This window comes from Microtus pennsylvanicus, chromosome 1 (genome assembly GCF_037038515.1).
Source record: "Microtus pennsylvanicus isolate mMicPen1 chromosome 1, mMicPen1.hap1, whole genome shotgun sequence".
Taxonomy (NCBI): Eukaryota; Metazoa; Chordata; class Mammalia; order Rodentia; family Cricetidae; genus Microtus; species Microtus pennsylvanicus.
This window is the reverse complement of record NC_134579.1, coordinates 10,173,035-10,191,953: the sequence shown is the minus strand read 5'-3', so window position 1 is coordinate 10,191,953 and position 18,919 is coordinate 10,173,035. Positions and strand designations below refer to the sequence as shown.

The following is an 18,919-nucleotide window of genomic DNA, read 5'->3' as shown; positions in this document are numbered from 1 at the left end:
GGGCAATGAGAACAGGAGAATGCTGGGAAGGAGGAAGCTCATTCCTCCCTAGTCCTGCCCAGACCACAGAAGAAGCAAGATGTGACCTGTACCACTGAAAAAGGTACCAAGCCATGTGGCTAACATATATCAGAATGATGGATTAATATAAGTATTAAGAGCTAATAAGAAGCCTGAGCTAATGGGCCAATCAGTTTTATAACTTATGGAGACTCTCTGTGTGATTTTCTTTGAGACTTGCCAGCTGTGGGAATTGGGAAGGACAGAAACCCCAATGAGCTGGCCCTCATGTTACAGTTGTTGTTGTTGTTTTATTTAATTTTTTTCATTTTACATACCAGACCTAGTTTCCCTTCCTGCCCCTTCTCCTCCTCCTACTTCCCCCCATTCCACCACCTCCCACACCATCCACTCCTAAGAGGGGGTAAGACCTCCCTTAGGGAGTCAACAAAATCTGGTATACAAAGGTGAAGCAGGACCAAGCCCCACATCAAGGTAGAGAAAGGTATCCATCCCACCATAGGGAATGGGCTCCAAAAAGCCAGTAAATACACCCATGATAAGTCCTGATCCCACTGCCATGCATTACCCCCTGCAACAGATCAAGCCACATAATGGTCACCCACATTCAGAGGACTTAGTTCAGTCAGTCGTATGTAGAATCCCCAGCAGTCAGTTCAGAGTCTGAGAGCTCCCAATAGCTCAGATCAGCTATCTTTGGCTAACACCATTTCTTTTGGTCATTCTGAGAATCACCTTAGAGGAAACTATAAATCAGACAACCCTACTGAATGCTATATAAAATGGATATTTCCAAACTCACCACCCCACCACAATGATGCCAAACCACTGAATAATTGACAGTCAACTAGGCCTGCATTTTCATCTTTGGAAGGCTTGGAAATTAAGGAATCAGTGAAAACATGGTACTCAACATCTTTAGCGTTGTCAGTGATACATCATTTGTCTTCATCCTGGAAATCCCGAACTTTCTGCCAGAATTTGTGAAGTGGTAAGAGGAAAACTCCCAAGCTTGTCATTAGGGTATAACCAATAGACACATCTGACAAAGAGGATTAATTCCTCCCCTGAATGAATTATTTTCCTCAAATGTACTGTTTCTTCTTCCCGTAACATGTATCAGTAGGGACACATTTTATTGTAAAGAACTTCAACTTTCTGTTTCATTTTCCTTTCATAGAAATGTACAAATAATATGACGAGCACAGCTTTCCGCTAGACCTGAAAAGTTATGGTTTATATGTAACAACTTTCTAACGACTTCCTTGTGTTTTTCTTACTAACACAAAGTGTCCAGGGAGAACCCTTCACTTTCAGTGCCTCTTCAGAATGTCCTTATTCTCAGAAACCAATTAGGAGTATTATGATAAATCTAACTAGGAGACAGCAACCAAGGAAAATGATACTATCTCAGACTTATACATAAACATAATGAACATATACATCATATGTCTACCCATCAGATAAGATATGTCACAGGGAACAGGCTGATAATTTGCAAACTGTTAACCATTTAGTAGCTGAGTTATGCTAATTGTAGAAATCCCAGGAGGAATCCAGTGTTGCTTGGGGTTGTCCTATAAACTACCAAGTAGTATGAAAATACTTTTATCTCACAGTAAATACAGCCAAACATGTATTATACTTGTCAGCACTTCTCATTCATATGTCTGAATATTCAAATGGACATAAACCCTGAGATAAGTTCTAAGGACCTGTCACAATGCAGGTAGCAACATCATAGACTATCAAGAAGGACCTACATGGTAGAATGAGATCAGATTTCTCAAGCTCACCTCTAACCTCCATAGGTATGACACAGTCACACAGCTACAAACACACACACACACACACAGATGTTGTTGGTTCCAGGCTGCTCAGCCCCAAAACAATATAATATTTATATAATATAGTATAATATAATATAATAAAAGCCCTGTCTTTATAGTTATAGTTTTCCTTAGTTATAATAAAAGATAAAGTAGATATAAATATTATAACTGCAATTCTTGCTTGACAGGTGTTTTGCTGTATGTAATTTTTCTCTGTTAAAGTTAAAACCTTCCTTTATATTTAAACAGAAAAGGGGAGGTGATGTGGGATTTCCCTTTGTATGCTTTGAATAGCATTTGTTAATAAAGATACTGGCTTTGCCTGATAGGGTAGAGGCAAGCTAGGTGGGGAAAAGAAAACTAAATAATGGGAGGAAAAAGGTGGAGTCAGGAGAAGCCATTGAGCTGTAGCCGGAGACAGATGTGCTGAAACTTTCCTGGTAGGCCATGACCTCGTAGTGATGCACAGATTAATGGAGATGGGTTAAATTAAGATGTAAGAGTTAGCAAATAAGAAGCTACAGCTAATGGGCAAAGTAATGATTTAAATAATATAGTTTCTGTGTGATTATTTGGGAGTCTGGGCAACCAGGAAAACAAAAAGCAGCCTCCCTATTACAGACATACACATTCATGTCAAAAATATGAAAAGAGGTTAAGAGGTTTTTGGTTTATTCTTGTTGTTGTTGTTGTTTTGTTTTGTTGTTGACTTAGGGTGTCTTTCTTTAGCTCTGGATAACCTAGAGCTTGCTATGTAAAACAAGTTATCCTCAGTTATCACAGTGATTCACCTACCTCTGTCTCTTCTGAAGAGCTGGGATCAGCATATATCCCAATATATCCCACCAAGCCAATCACAAAAAAAAAAAACAAACAAACAAAAACAGTATTTACTGGAGGAAATACATTATCTTATTTTATTTTGGGTTTTGAGATAAAGTCTCACTTTGTAACCCACTTTGACCTTGATTTTACACTTCTGCCTTGGTCTCCAGGCTGATGAAATTCCAAGTTTGTGGTACCATATTCATCAAGCCATCATATTCTGAATTTTCTAATTGAAAGGGTAAAAAAAATCTGAAATATATTCTTATATTTGAATACATTTCATTGTGAACTTTAAATCTGCATTGCTGTATATAAAAAAAAGGCTAGGTATACAAAGATAGCCACAAATGACTAATGCAATTGTGATGGATAATGACTACATGCGGAATCAATTAAGAACTAACTAATAATGCAATGGTGAATAATCGAGGTCCCTTGTATATAAATAACAACTTCATGGATAAATTTTTATAAAATTGTGAAAACTCCTTTGGTAATTTTATACAAACTTGGGTTGTATTTGGGCTATAAATGATATTACCACCATTTGTATACAGATCTTCCTTGAGAACTAAATAAATAACTGAGCTTCAAGTACTAAATAAACATGGCTATTTTTTTTAAAAAAACTAGTTTATTAATAGTTTTATCTTGATAACAACAATCATGTTTTAGAGACCTCCATCTTTGTTTCTCAACTTAGTTCATAAATTTCAATTAATTAAATAACTTTATATAAACCATATATGCACATAAGTAAATATCCACATTATGTCCTTTGCATCTTCAAAGAGATATAGGATTGAGAGAAGTGGAATAGAGACATTAAATGATTAGACTAAACCCCTGTGTCTTGTGTTATGCAATAGTAGGTACTATACAAAGGAAGGAAAGAAAAGAGCCTTCCTCATAGTTTAGCCACAAAAGCAATACTTTTTTGATAAAGTCTCACTAGCTCTTACTATTTAAACTTTGTACAACATATATAAAATAATAAGATAAAAGAGAACGGAATAGTTTATTTTGGAACACACTATCACAATTGAAAGAAAATATTTTCTTTCTCCAATTAAAAAGAAAGAAAAGGACAAAAGATTGTCCAATTTGAATCCATAAGAATTTGAAATCAAGTAGTGAAAAGACTTCTCTAACAAAAAAAAGGCGATTAAAAGAGAACATTTTTAAAGACTAAGAATATTAGCCATAAAAAAAATCTGTAATAAGAAACTAATCACTATTAAGAAAAAGTTATACCAAATTTTAAGATGAGGGGTACTCCCATATAGGACAAGAACAGACTATTTTTAAGGCAAAATATTCAATTACTTTGCCTTTGGCTTAGGACCAATTACAGAATATGGACATAAACATTAATCTCTGTGACATGGGCAGAAAGAAACCACAGAATTCTGTCAAAGAAAAGTGGGTGGAGAGCAGTAGTTGTATCTCCTAAAGGCAGGTCCTTATTTAGAATGATTGAGAAAAAAAAGGTGTTTCATTCCTATAAAAACAAGTACTATTCCTCCTTTAAGTCCCCCAGTCTTTTAATATGAATAAAATTTATTAGAACTATTTTCCCCATCACTGAGACAAATATTATAGAAATAAAAAAACACCTAAGCAGAACTAATAAAGTGTTTGCTATTTTCAAGTGTATTACCTGAACAAAAACTTTAAACAAGAAGGGAGGTTAATAAATAAAGAGAAAATCCAAATGCATTATTTGAGATTGAGAAAGCTGGTATTGAAAATGGCATTCCTGAGCAAGTAAGAATAACTATACCTAAGCCAAAAGAAAAGGAACAATGTTAAGCTGTTTTAATTGAGTAAAGATTGACTTAGGTGTCTTAGGCTAGGAAACAAATGAATTACCTATAATTTTAAAATAAAGGATTTAAACATCCAAGGTATTGAAAGATCAATATAGAAATAAAAGAAAAAAGTCATGAAAAGGCAAGGAAATCAGTGAGTTTGCATTATTGAAAAAGTGAGTTTCAAAGAGATTCATCCATGTGCAGAGAATGCTGGAAATATATTATGTAAACAGTGCTATAATATGGTACGGTGGCAAAACAAAATCTAAGACATACGTTCAGAAGTGAGAGAGAATAAGGTTACAAAGATGAGTTGAAGTTTTTTGGAAATCTTTCATTAAGTATCAGTATAAAAGTCTATTTGGTAATAAATTGAAACAATTGAAGAATGAATATGATTCTTAGGCAATCACTCTAAGTACTATTTCATTGAAATAAAATTCAAAGTGTAAAGAAGGTAAATGAAATGATTCAACCTCCAGAAAAAAAAAATGCAGAGGAATTGCAAAGACCATCTACTGAGTAGGAATTTTAAGAATTATAGGTTAAGAAAATATTTAATTACTTATTTAATAAATACAGACTAGAATCTTGAAGAGTACCTAATGACTACTAAAAAAATTAGTTAATGATAGGAATTCCAAATCCTAAGCACTCTTATAATCCTCTACAAATTTAAGTCTCAAAATAATGATTTAAATACTGTCATTATTTCTCTTATCTTCTGTAGAAAGTCTGTTTTTGCTAGGTACAAGTGGCATTTGGGAAATGAGAACTGTAAGTAGTTTTATATAAACAAGGATTGAGAAACATGTATAGGTATAATGTGAGAAAGGAAAGAAATATTTCATATAGTGGGAAACAATAACTACATGGTTTAAGATGCAATTTGAGAACACCTGATGACCTCTTGTCAATTGATTTTTATATACATTTTCTAAATGGTTATAAAATACAGTGAAGAACTGAAGTGACCCTTTAACAATGGACTCGGGCAGTGGAGGTGTAACAATGAGGATAAGAAGTAGCCCTGATCAATACAACGATCATCATGATACAGTTATTTACTTGAAATCTTTCTTACTGAGGTCTGTTCAAATTACTAAACATAAATTCCCTGTGTCATTTTCTCTAAAATATTCTTTCCATCACTTTTTATTTGACTCTTTAGGGTACGCTGATTTACAAGGGGCAAATGTAATGTTGTTGCTATATTTTGATGGTTGAAGTGAACAGCAATATTAGTAAGGGGGAAAAAGAAGGAAAAGAAATCACACCTTTAAATTTGAAGGGATTAACAATAAGTTCGACATTTACCAATACTTATCTGTAGTATTCAATAAAGCTTCAGTTTAAATGTAAATGTTTAATGCATGAAAGGCTGGACAGTATGTATTTTGCCATAAATAATACAAACTTTTATAATTAGTTGGGGACATACCTGGCAAAAGTGAATTTTTTTATTAAACGTAAGCAAGAATAATAACCACCTAAGTAGTCAAAAACTGTAACTTCTTCCTCTTTTTTTCATTAAAGCTATAAACAAATAGAAGTTGGGGACTGAGAGATGGTTCAGGGATTAATCCTAGCAGTTCTTCCAGGGGCTCATAGTTTGGATCTCAATAACCAAGGGGTAATTCAGCTCCAGGGGATCCTAGCCCCTCTTCTGGTCTTCAAGGGCATCGGAATGCATCTGTACATACCAGTACACAGAAACATACACACATGCATATGATTAAAAGAAAGTCATTAAAAAAGAAAACAAAAACTAGGTGCCTATATACTTTAGAGCAAAAAACTAAAGATAAGACACTTCTATTTTTAAAAATTGCGCATTTCTAGAGGACAATAGAAGAAAGCTTTCAGTTCTTCAGACTTTTATAATCACATTTAATATATTATGAACACAGGGATAGACTAAAGACTAAAAGATCATAAAACAATTAGATACTTGGAGTAAAATAATACAAAGACAAAATGCTTAGTCGTACATTGAAGCATTTCTAAAAATGCAGTGAGGAGACAGATTTATAGAGTCTAACAGTCTAGACACATATGATCACTTATAGAAGAACTTAAAAAGAATTTTTTTATTTTTATTTTTGTGTACTCTCTTATACATCCAATTGTAGCAATAATAGAAGTCATCTTTACCAAGAATGATTTAGATGTGTGGACCAGTTTTGACTGAGAAACTTTTGGGGCTCAATGCAGTAGGAAAATGCTAGTCAATAATACATGTCTCCTCAGGGACTTTTCTGTCCTAGATAAAGAGTCAGAAATCACATAAGAAACACCTCAAATTATGATTTCTGAGCCCTGACTCTAATCCCCACCACTAACTTCTCTGTTGCCCTTCAACACAGTTCTAGGCTCTGTGGATTTTAGTCACTTCAGGGAAGGCAAATATGAAACAAGAAAAACAAAAGGTGAGATGAGATAATCAACTTTTATTTTTCTTAAAGATAAATGGTAATAGAGAATAGAAAACTAACACCGGTGCATTGTGGAATATATTTCCAATACCCTACAAATGAATTCATCTTTCCAAATAATATAATGTATTTTTCTTTGAAATTTGAAGTATTTCTTTGTATTTTAACTTTGTTTCATATATTTTAAAGATAATTTAAAATTTTTCTATTTGTATACATATACTAATTCTACCAATTTAAGTGTCTTAAACAATAAAAAAATATAATTTCACATGAATCCAAATTAATTTCATATAAATTGCTAAAGTTCTTTGTGTTGATTCAGAGATATTTGGTGCTTATATTTTACATCATTTATTTAACAAAGTATGTCCCAGCAAGAGGTCATAGATTCATAAGAGTTCATAAGACTTCTTGATAGTTTTGGTGTTACAATGAACTCTATCCTATCTAACTTTAAAAAAAAAATGTCTTAATCTTCTTTTCTATATGCTGTAGTTGGATTTTTTGGGGGCCACGAGCTTTTTCCCAAATAATGACACATAGACATATTATCAATTATGAAAGCTAGGCCTTAACTTAGGCTTTCCCCATTAGCTCTTGTAAATTAAATTAATCTTTACATATTAATCTACATTTTGCCTCATGATTTTTAACCTTTCTTTCATCTTGCACCTCATGGGTTTTTTTTGTTTGTTTGTTTGTTTGTTTGTTTTTTTTCTGGCTGGCTAGTAAATCCACGCCTTCTTCCCAGAGTTCTCTCTCTCTAGGAGAAGGCCCTGCTACATCTCTCGCCAAGCTACTGGCCATTTGGCATTTTATTACACCAATCACAACAATACATTTTAATACAGTGTATAAAGATTCCAATATGTCACAGAACTCCTTCTGAAGATGTTTGACATCTTCAAAATGAATTACTACTACTACTGAAATGGAATGATTTTTTTTTCATTTTTTTATTTTTCAATTAATGTATAATTTTTAATTCAATGTTTTAGCAAATAATGTCTCTTTTCTAAGTAATCTTCCAGCACCCCTGAAAGGAAAATTGATGGAGGAAGGTCATTGGCTAATAAAGGAACTGCTTTGGCCCATTCTATTGGTTAGGACATAGGTAGGTGGAGTAAACAGAACAGAATGCCGGGAGGAAAAGGAAGTGAGGTCAGACTCGACAGCTCTCCTCTCGGGAGCAGACACCTCAGAGAGAGACACCATGCTGCCCGCTCCAGGGAAGATGCACGCTATGAAGCTCCGACCCAGGATGGACATAGGCTAGAATCTTCCCGGTAAGCGCACCTAGGGGCGCTACACAGATGATTAGAAATGGGCTAAATTAATATGTGAGAATTAGCCTAGAAGAGGCTAGATAGAAATGGGCCAAAGCAGTGTTTAAATGAATACAGTTTGTGTGTAATTATTTCGGGTAAAGCTAGCCGGGCAGGCGGCTTGGGGTGTTGGGGACGCAGCCCCGCTGCCTATTACAACAGAAAATAATGTAGTTGAGAGAATACAAAGCTTATAACACTAGTTTTTTTTTTCTTCATGTAATGTAGGCCTAGCCATCGGACCTAAAAGAATTTGAAAGAACGGAATGAGTAAGTGAAGTATATCATATAGTAAAGCATTTTAACCTATAAGCCATGAATGGTGCTTAATTTAATAAAAATACCATCTTCTTCTTAGGTACAGAATGAGAAACACAAGAAAGCCACCAGTCTGTGAAAATAAAGTAGCTCACAAAATCTATAGTTTCTATATACACTTTCCTACATGTGATTACATATGTATTCAGAATCAGCTGTCTTGCCAAAAATAATCACAAAAATATATTAGATTTGAAGAAAGCTTCTTCAAACCACATGTCTTCAAAGTTCAAGTTTTAAGATGTATGTATATTCTTTCAACAGAATTTCAATGATTATTCTGTAAAGTGTATGACGGATACTTAAAATAAACATAAATGCTCAGCAGAAAAGCCAGAGGATGGAGACTAGGTACCTCAGCAAAACACTGGATTGTAGAAGCAACCTTGCTTAAACACAGAAAACTCATTACTAAAGCAAGTCAAGGAAAGGTTGCACAGTTTGGACTCACAAAGAAGAAGTACTGATAGCAATATGGACAAAGAAGACAATGGAGTCAGTTACAAAATTAGATGGGCAAGAACAGAAAACCCGGAAATGCTGTGCAGAGGGGGACAGGAGATGGGAGAGAGACCAAAGTGTTTAGGTTCAGAAAAACCCATGGGAGCCTGAAATAGCCAAAACTCTTTGGAAACAGAAAACTAATTCTTTAGAAACCAGACATACCATTGATGCAAACATTGGTTTAAATATGAGTTTGTATCACAGAAACTAATAAAAAATGCTGCTGTTCAGCTGAGGAACAAGTTTAGTAAGATTGTAGAGGTTCCTACAAAACACAGAATCAAATTTTAAGCTCAGCTTACAATTGCTTTTAGTGTCAATCAATTATTTACCTAAACTGTCCATAGAAAAATTATCTATTTTCCCATTATAAAGTTTTAAGAATTACTGGTGATTGCAGTCTTACTTATCAAACGTTTGCTTGAAGAACTAGTACGTGCATTCATAACAATGGAGAATTATTATACACTGTCTATAATCACCAATGCAAAACATTACAAATCATTGTTTCATTAGCGTTAGCTCTTCAAACAAGTGCCCATGACTGCTTATAAATGGGACATCCGTCAATGACACAGAATTAATTGGCCCTCACAAACTAACCACAGTTAGCATGATGATACAGTAAATCTACTGTGATACAAATATGAAAATGTCAAAGACCTTGTCATTGACAAAGGCAAAAACAGCATTAGCTATACAGTCTTCTATTTGTATTACTACATAACATTATTATGTATATTCTAAGACGATATATTCAAACTCAAAAGTAATTCACAAACATGCCTCAAAATATTCACACACTTTCATTATTGTTATATTAAATTTAGTTTTTGTAGAGTCACATAATACTTTCAGTCTCATAATAATGTCTACTTTTGAATAAGTTCTGAAAATAATATACGAAGATGAAGAAAATAGATAAGAATCACCAAAGAGAAGTTAGACACAAACAGAAAAACCAGTTACAGACTCTTGTAAATACTTTCTTTTTACAAGTATTTATACTTTTACTGTATTTATAGCAGTCTTATTTTGATGATTTTAAGAGTTTTTACTTCTCTAAATATGACTTACTTGACCTTCATCCTTTGTAGTTAAACCTGAATAACATATAAATACAGAGAGAAGAGGGGCATGGAAAAACAGATTTATGAATGCTTGGTGATAATGTAGGATGAATAACCACAAATGTTTCAAAAGCTGCTGGGTAGTGGGAAGCCAAGCTTCTGATGATTGTTTTCTTTGCCTTCCCTGTTACTAGGTTAAATGTTACTAATTAAATGTTTTTAATAGACATTATAAATTTTACTTAATGATTAAAAAAGCAATAAGCAATTACCTCTCTTCAAATAAAAATGAAAGTTATTTGAAAAAATAAAAATATTGCCTGGGTTCCAACATCAAGTGGATGGAGTTCTCCATTTGAAGACATGTCCATGTGCACTTGTGAGCTCAGGCTATGTGTCTGCATTAATACCATAATCTCTCAAAGTAGTGGGGCACCTCAGAAAGCCAAAAATAGGATTTTACTTTTTCATGCTCAGGGGAAAAGAAAAAGAATTGAAATGTGAAAACTATTTACTCTTGGTCTAAATGACATACTTTGGCTTTCCAAAAGAGGGAGCCGGAACTCCACTGACAGGACAGAAACAACGTGGCACTCTGGTATTCTGTGCCCATTTTAGCCTTTTAAGTTTAATTGCATAAAGAGCATAGCTAAATCAATGAAAGATATCATGATCCACAATCATAAAAGAAAAGCTGCTTCAAATTCTCTGTAAACATTCAGTAGTAAAATAAAAATAGGATGTAAGTTTTGTATTTACTTTTCCAAACTGTTGTATTTGCATTTTTAGATATCTGAAGAATCTATGACCTCAGATGTTATAGATGCTTAAAAAATGGATGCCAATTATTACTTGAAAATTCAGAGTTGTTACTGCTCAAAAATATAGAGAAAAAACTAATAAACATCTGAAAATGATTATATAATACTAAAATTTCTATCTTGTCTGTAGGATCTCCTTGCTAAAATGATGTCCAGGACACTTCATTAACTACCTCATACCCTTAAAATGTATTTTTGAAAATCGAGAATACATTATACATTTTAAGCTAGTTAAAAGCAATCCAAAGTATTAAAAGATTCAAAGTAAAGAAAAGGTCTGTAAGGGAATAATCATTAACTGTGAAATAAAAATATTAGCATTCAATCACAGATTCAGCCTGAAAATAAGAATACTATCACTGTGCAAACTAATTCTAAGAAGAATGGGAAACCTTTAGGTTAAATATTGGCAAACAGATAACACAAACACACACCACAGAGAGAGAGAGAGAGAGAGAGAGAGAGAGAGAGAGAGAGAGAGAGAGAGAGAGAGAGAGAATGTGTATATATGGGAGGGAAGACAAAATAACAGGAGAATAATTTTAAAACCATATATAAATTCTGAGACCATGTATAATATCTTTCATTGCAGAATATTTGATTCCAGTGTGAACCAAAAACATTGCATTATTTACAGAAATTAAAAACAAAACTTGCATCTACCTGTGGTGTGGTTCAAACATACTACACACCATCAATCCAAGTGCATTCTTCTTGAATACTATAAACAAGATTAACTAAAGTCAGCTATAAGTTAAAAGGCTGAGCATGCAGCCAGGTGACAGGAAAACTGATGTGGGATTCTCTTCTGTATGCTGTGAATATGTTTTACTACCATTGGTTAATGAATAAAGCTGTTTTGGCCAATGCCTCAGTAGAGCAAAACCAAGTGGGAAATCTGAAGAGACATACAGAGAGAAAGCAAGCAGAGTCAAAGTAGATAGATGCCCTAGAAACTTTCTAGTAGGCCACAGGCTCATTGTAATACACAGATTAACATAAATGGGTTAATTTAAGTTGTAAGAGTTAGTTAATAAGAAGCCTGAGCTAATAGGCCAAACAGTGTTGCAATTAATAAAGTTTCTGTGAGATTATTTGGATATGAGCAGTCAGGAAACAAATGAGCCATCTCTGCCTACAGAAACCTCAGAGAGCTAGAGGAAGTAAGGGGAAAATAGAGAGACACAGAAGAAATAGAAGGGAGGGACATAAAGTTTGAGAAGTTTTCTTTGAGATAATATAGGAGGGAAGGCTCTTTCTAGGATATCTGCAGGGAAGAAAGGTCAGCCAGGTGTTTTATTTGACTCTCTGAACTAGCAGGTTTTCACCCCAGCATCTAGCTCACAAGTCTTTATTGGTAAATACCAAACAAATAAGGTTCAAATAAAAACATCAAGTATAATAATATTAGAAATATTTTAGTAACAAAAAGTGATATTTTGAAGTTGATATAGATTAGAAAAGACAAAAATTGGAATAAAACAGATGCTAAGCACTGGAAATAAATAAAAACAACACCACATAAAGCCTAGAGGAGTACAGGAAACAAAGTTTGCACATGAGAAATTAGCAATCTTAACAAAAGCTTAAAGTTAAAAAAAAAAACAAAAATGCTATACTGACTTCAGGATTCTTAACAATCAAGAAATTTTCAACAGCTTGGTTCCCAAGCAACTGTACAAGATACAATACCTATATAATAAACCAAGTATCTGTTACTTTCCTTAATTCAGTCACAACTCTCTAACTAGAGGCAACCAAGAGAGAAAGCAATAGTCAGGTTTATGGTTGCAGGGGGCACACTTCATTTTGGTGGGAAAAAGTAAGGACAGCAGGAAGAGGCCTGTCACATTTCATACTTAACCAGGGAGGGGATACAGAACAGGAAGCAGGCAGGTTATAAAACATCAAACACTACCACCAACAATCCACTTCCTCCAGAAGCTCCATCTCCTAGGAGTTCCAAAATCTCGAGAAACAGCACCATGAACTTGGGTCTTCAGGAACTTATGAAGGACATTGCACATTTAAAGAACAGCAGACCATTTTCAGCTTTTACAGGTATGGTCACACTGTCAGTAGGCACGAAATTGAATGTGTAAACAGAGCAAATAAACTGAGGCCCCAGCGGTCAAGCAATCACTCAAACTGCCTCACCAATTATTTGTACATGTCAATATTTCCAAACATTGTAAGGTATCAAAATCATAGGAAACTGTTTCAAAATAGAGAGTATGTTCCCTTCTTTATGGAGGTACAAAGTTATCTCTAGAAACATATGTGTGATTAGAACAGACAGACGTCTTCCAAAGAGCACAGTGTTCAAAAGAGGCATCTATCATATCACCAAGGTCTTCTGTAGTGGGAGGAGAAAGCAGCCAGAGCAATTCAGAGAGGAAGCAATAAAGGCCAGTGCTAACGATGAAAAGAACAATATTCCAGCAATCCTGCTGAGGTAGAATCAGCTAAATTTCCTGACAGATTGGAATTGACAATAAAAGAGAGACAAAAGGCACAAGAACTGTAAGTTTATAGTTTAGAGACACCAACAGGAAAGTAGACCCTTGGAGAGCAATAAGTAATTTAGGAGGTTATGTGAGTTTACAAGTAAAAAGTAATAATAAGTGTGTTTCACACACTACATGCCAGGTCAGAGCCTCTCTTATTTAGATATGCCTCATTCCAGGAAAGTTTTGATTTGTACATAGAAATAAAAGTGCATTATTGTTTAAAATAGATTCCATTTTTTCTCTAAGCTAGGTATTGCAAATAGTATGCATGGTATGTGAGCATCCATAAATGAATATAGTTTCTGCTTATATATCAGTTTACCTTTCCCATTCTCCAAGAACATATATACATTATTGAGACCCACAGTTGACATGCTAAACAATATTGATTTTACTCTTCAAGACAGAATAATAAAAAAAAAAATTTAGACCAGCAAAAGGAAGGTGTCTGGTGAGTCCTACTCATAATATTATTTTCAAATATAAATTACTTTCAACATTAATCTATTAAATTACTATATTCAAGGAATTAATGAAATCACACTGTTTGTAAACAAGTATTGTTTGCAAATGCTACCTAGCATCTATTATGAGTAAAAGAAACTTTACTTGCTAGCATACAATTTAGTCATGTGGTCAGATCTTTAATGACACTAAGATATATTACAGGTATTGATCTTTTTAGAAAGGTATGTTCCTTTCAGAATACATGCTCGCGTTATAGCTATATAAAATGTACTATAAATAATCATAAACTAAAATATTGAGAAGTTAAGCTAATTTATTTTAAACAAAATTTCAGCACAGTACACAAGTCACAGATAATTGGTAAATCATTACATCAGCCTTCTGAAGTTTTTAGAAGAGACTGCAAGATATTTTTCCTGGGGTTGTTAGAGGTCACTAGGAAGATAATCTCCACTGCAGTAAGAATGGCATACTGCCTATTCTGTGGGCTGAATTGTGCAAGCATCCTGCAACCAGAGCCCCAGTGTTATCCAGTACTCAGACCTGCAAAGCATTCACACTGACATGCTTTAGCATATTAATTAGAACATGCTGACCCTTCACACCCAGTTCTCAGATTTGATTATTCTCAACTCTACTAGTTTTTCTATTTTCTAATAGTTCTCATTTCTTTAAAGAAGTCATCTTTCTGTCATTTTGCCGACTTCAGTTAAGTCTCATCTTCTCTGATTTTTCTGATATATTTTATCAAGTTGTCTTCTGAGGTTTTAGGGAGATAGACAAATTGTACTCAAGCTGTAACTGACAAAATACAGTGACTATAAATATCATTATGAATTCTCAGTTATTGTTGGGAGTGATTTTATGAACACTATAGCAACTGAGTTTGAACTTTATGATTGAGAGGGCAAGTTCTGAACCATCCATCAGATAGTGCCTTAGAACGGATTTATGAAATATTGATTCTGTATCCACAATGTGTACAACAATGCAATCACTTTGGGCATAATGCAGCATGGTCTCTTGCAATACACATGCATAAAGCTAGATAATTATGGAGTAATAATGAAGGAAGATATAATTTTAAAGGAAACGGTTTTACCCTCTCATCAGTTCTGTCCTCTACATAGCCGCTTTGTAGATGAAGCCAGAGAGTCCTTGTCAAAAGCCATGCTGCTGTCTGCCTACGGAAACGACAGTCTAGTGGAGTTTATATTTGCGCACTTTATGTGACCACTACAGTGCAAAAGGACACTGGGATTGGCAGCTTCTGAAAGGTCATAACACAAGTCCAGGTATAAAGCAAAATATCTGGGACGCAGAGTGCCTGGGAGGGAAATATATTATGTTAACCCACATTGTGTACATATAAGATAGCCAGGTGAGACACAGTATGACTTCCTCCGGTGCTTTTAAGCAGTAAACTCAAAGGATATAGGTTGCACTATCAAATGCGTTATAGAAGAACCAAAACTTAAATAATGAAAAACATATCCAGGTAGAATAAAAGTTACAACTACAGTTCTTATTTATTCCGATACAAATCAGAAAGTTGAAAATCACTTGGGTATTTTTCTTGCAAAATGCCCTGAATCTATTAGATGTTTCTAAGGACAAACTAGGAAGAGTAAAAGGATCAGAGATGTAACTTGCTCAAAGAAATACAACTTAAAGCTGGTAAAAAATAAAATCTTACACACAAAAGATTTTAATCCAATCCATTTGTACAATATAATCTGTCATGACATCCAGATAATGATATGGTAAATAGACAACAACTTTAGAAAATACTGACTTAGTTTACTGCACCTTCTCTAACGCATTTCCTTTAGGCAAATTTGTGTATCGGTACCATCATTGATTTAACATAACTGTATGAATTCCTCCCTCCCAAGGTTGTGTTGGAAAAGGATTATAAAAAGTTTCTAGGGTTGTTTTTGGTGTTGTTTTTCTACAGTGTAATTGGTTGTGTGGTATGGGGGGAGTAAAATGTAAGCATAGTGGTGGAGAAAAGGAAGAGAAGGAGTCAATAAAGATGTCACTATCCTTGGTTTCTCTCTCAAACAAAATAAACTAACATGCACTCTTTTCATCTGATCCATACACTTCCTCATTAAAATTAGTACACTTGCATATTATAACTAACAAAAATAAAGTCTTCGTACTTTTTTCTAGGCATCCTGATATCTACAAAAATAAATAAATATATAAAAGAAATAATACATAAGGAAGTAATTTCTTAAAGTAATTATATCCCATTCTAATGATTCTGTGCCTTAGATCACAGATCCTTTGAACAATTCTTAGAAACAGGAGGATCAAGATCACAAAAGGACAGAGATATCTTGATCTAGGGAGCCATCATAGGGCTAGAGAGAAACATTCCACTAAGAAAATTCCCAGGAATCCACAAGGATGAACCAACAAGACTCTAAGCTATAGTGGAGAACTGGCCTTTCCCTGTAATTAGATTGATGACTACCTTAATTGTCATCATAGAACCTTCATCCAGCAACAGATGGAAGCAGATGCAAAGATTCACAGTGAAACACTGGGCTGAGATACCAAAGTCCAGTCAAAGAGAGGGAGGAACAAAATATGAGCAAAGGGGTCAAGATCATGATGGGGATACACACAGAAACAGCTGACCTGGGCTAGTGGGAGCTCACTGACTCCAGACTGACAGTGGGGGAACAAGAATAGGACAAAACTATGCCCTCTGAATGTGGGTGACAGTGTGGCAATGTGTGGGGTCACAGGCAGTGGGACAAGGATTTATTCCCAGGGCTTCCACTGGCTTTCTGGAGCCCATTCTCCTTGATGGAATACCTTGCTCAGCCTAGATATAGGGGAGGGGCTGGGTCCTGCCTCAAAGTGATGAAATAGACTTTGCTGATTCCCCAAGGAAAGCCTTTTCCTCTCCAAGGAGAGGATGGGAGTGGGTTAGGTGGGAGGGAGTAGGAGGAGGAGAGTGGGAACTAGGATTGGTGTGTATAATGAGGAAAGACTGTGTAAAAATAAATAATTTTTTTAAAAGTGACCTTGAATCAGCAGCATAAGCACTACTTTGTCTTTGGGTATACAGAAATTTTCAATCACTTGAATACTTGTTTAAGGCAAGTTCTCAGGTCCCCTAGACCTATTGAATCAGAGTGGCTCTCAGATGATGGACACATGTGTTAAAGTTTGATAGTTTGCACTTCAGAATACTGCTACATAGATTTGGGGTTATGACTATGATGAATGTCAGGATCGTAATGTGGCTAACCACTCTTTGACATAGGAATTTTTAATTGAAGGCAAATAAAGGAATAGTTTACTCCGTACTCCTCCTTTTTTCAAAATGGCAGTATATAGATTTTTCTCTTAGTAGGGAAACTCCAGAGAAGACAAAGAAATTTGCAAACAAACTTTACCCCATTAGTTTCATCCCATGTACTTAGAACCCTGAGTCTCTCCTCAAGGGATAACAAAAACTGCTTTCTATTGTTCTGACATTACTTTACAAAACTATTGTTCATTGTGGAGGATGCTACATACCCTGCGATTCTAAACAGTCACACTGAATGCCTTTTGCTTCGGGTTTTTTTAATGTAATGAACACTGCATTCATTAACACAGTTCTTTTATTTCTCATTATCTGTCATTTTGTTAAGGAGGCCCAGCTGAAAATCTTGGAGAGGAAAAGATTACCTGCTCATCAGTGTGGCTAGGAAGGATACCTTAGGCCAGGCAGGGTGGGTATGAGAGCCACCATTTGAGCTTCTGATATCACAGAAAGGTGCTAAGGAAGAGGGGAGGCCAAGATCACTAGAAAAGTGTTCACGTACATCATGGACAGCTTGCTGAAGAATTTTCCTGTCCAATATTTTACAATCTTACCTTCAAATATGTTACAAGAAGCAAATTTTCAGAATGTTCTTATTTTAGTAAGGTCCAGTTAACTAATGCTTGCCTTTAAAATGGCCAGCCACCTTACCTACATCCACAGCCGACTTCTTTGCAAAGTGCATCTAGTACTGTGTAAAATATTTTAAGATTTTTTTTCTCATGAATTCTTACAACAGACAAATGTTGACACATACCCTTTCCCTAATAGTATGTGTTCTGCAATATTTTTGCAAAGACAGTGTGAAGTTCACCATAGGATGTTAGGTAATGAAAATGTAACTCTGAGAAAGCTCTAACATCCATATACAGGCCTTCAGGTTCACTAGTCAAGAAAGTGTCAACAACAACAAAATAGTAAGTATATAAAACAAAACAACAAAAATTGTTTGAAAATAAGGTTGATGATCTGAAAATGATTTGAGAAATTACAACTTTAGCTAGGTTAAGAAAAGGGTTTAGGTGAGACCGTGTGTAGCACAGCACATGTGGGAAGATAAAAGGGATTGGTCCTCTCATTCTACCATGTGGGTTTCTGGCCCAGAGTTCAAGGCATTATGAAAGGAAGGAGGCATGTGCCTCTACAAACTGACTCATAGCACTAGCCCATTATTCTAAACTCTTAACTCATATTTTTATCTCAGACGTTCCTATCCAGCTTTCCTCAGAATTCAGTTTTAGATCTAGTTGGCTTATTTTTAACACACACACACGTGTGTGTGTGTGTGTGTGTGTGTGTGTGTGTGTGTGTGTATGCTGGCACCATGGCTCACACATTTAATTTCATAGTACTTCAACATTCACCCTTGTATGATTCACTTTATTTTATTACCTTAAACATATTCACTTTCTTTTTTTGAGAATAACCTTGGAATATATTTTATTACTCTGAATATTTAATTTCAACTTACACTGTTTACTATCTTAAGCCAATTTTTATTCTCAAACGTTATGTCCCATTTGCTATTTGTTCCATGAGGCCCATGATGAGCTAGTAAGAATTTTTTTAATTTGATCATGTTCATCCTCCATGTTCCACCTCCAACTCTCTCCCACATCTCTCCAACACATTTTCCTCTCAA

The 18,919-nt window shown here is 34.9% G+C and overlaps 1 protein-coding gene across 1 annotated transcript in view; it reads right to left on the bottom strand.

Annotated features, from left to right (window-relative positions):
• The window catches only part of Gbe1 (1,4-alpha-glucan branching enzyme 1), a 245,510-nt gene that overhangs the window by 135,165 nt on the left and 91,426 nt on the right, over positions 1–18,919 (bottom strand). The gene's annotated exons all lie outside the window — the stretch shown is intronic.